We start from the raw sequence: 1,433 nt of genomic DNA, 5'->3' as shown, positions 1-1,433 counted from the left end.
ATATATATATATATATTATATATACGTCGCAGTCTTTTTGTATAATCAGCCTTTTTGCATAATATTCATTACAAACCCATGTGGATCACTAGCTTCGCATTGTAAAGCGGCGTCTACAATGGCCAGTAGCAGTAATAGATTAAGAAGTAACACATTGGAGTAAGCTGGTTTTTCGGTGTAATAGGGCGTAAAATAAGTCCGTAGGTCCATCTACAATGAGAATAGTGGGTCGTAAGCCGTAAGAAATTGACCAATCACAGTCGATTATTCATCTCATATTCGACTCTGATTATTTAATGTGTAGATGGACCTTAAACAAAATAGTTAAAATCCATTTCCTACGGCTACTTTTTTACTCTCAGCCAATGAGAGCTCAGCAGTAACACGAAACGCGCGCAATAGAAATCGATGCAATTTTCACATTGGTTTATTATAACTTTTCAATTTATGTCATTGTAGATACTCAGACATAAGGAGACTTTAATCCTATAGTTTACTCTTAACGCTTACTCTTTAATCCATTACTACTACTGCCTATTGTAGACGCCGTTTAAAATACATGCGTGAAGGCAGTATGTTTTCCTCCCTACGGAGGGACTCCACCTAAAAAAAACTAACCCAAACCATTTCTTGGTGTGGGGTGGACCTCGCTTCGCGTAAAAAGTTGTAAATCCATGTGGGGTCTCGCTTTGCGTTGTAAAGTGTTAGCGCGAAGGTATACTTTATTGAATAACCGAGCTAAATCCGCAATAAAATAATAGTGGCTGACTTTGCCATCGCTGGATGAGCAGTGTTGACTTTGCTCACATAAAACCGGGCAATGTCGTTATTTTCAAAGGCGTTGTGCAAAAAAAAGCTGATTATATAAAACGGCGCCTTTTTGCATAACGCCTTTGAAAATACGACATTGCCCGGTTTTATATGAGTAAAATCAACACTGCACATCCAGAGATGGCAAAGTTAACCACTATTATTTTGAGTATATACTATTATTTTGATTATGAGCTTGACAACATGTGTCAAGATCATGATTATTGGAGGATGTTTCTCTTTGTTTTCACAAAATAAAAATAATTTTCAAAAATGAAAATAAGAGAAACAATCTCCAATAATCACGGGATTGACACATGTTGTCAAAATCATGATTCTGAATAATATTAAAAAAATTTCAGTCATTGTTTGGACACCTTAGATAATGCTAATGCCGGTGGTACTGTAACTTTCAAGCTTTATAACTCGAGATTTACTTAACCAAAAAACATTTTATCTATGTGTTTTAAAAAGCTCTCGAAATAAGCTATAAGAATATAACGAAAAATGGAGGGTTCCATTTAAAAAATTCAAAGTGATCTTGTCCTGACCTTGACGACGCTACTCAGGGTCAAACCAATGTTATCATCTTATGTCCCCCTCAAAACTCTACAACTTTTGTC

Source organism: Wasmannia auropunctata, unplaced genomic scaffold (genome assembly GCF_000956235.1).
Source record: "Wasmannia auropunctata unplaced genomic scaffold, wasmannia.A_1.0 LD336103.1, whole genome shotgun sequence".
NCBI classification, from domain to species: domain Eukaryota; kingdom Metazoa; phylum Arthropoda; class Insecta; order Hymenoptera; family Formicidae; genus Wasmannia; species Wasmannia auropunctata.
The sequence above is the reverse complement of the archived record's forward strand: the minus strand, read 5'-3'. Positions refer to the sequence as shown.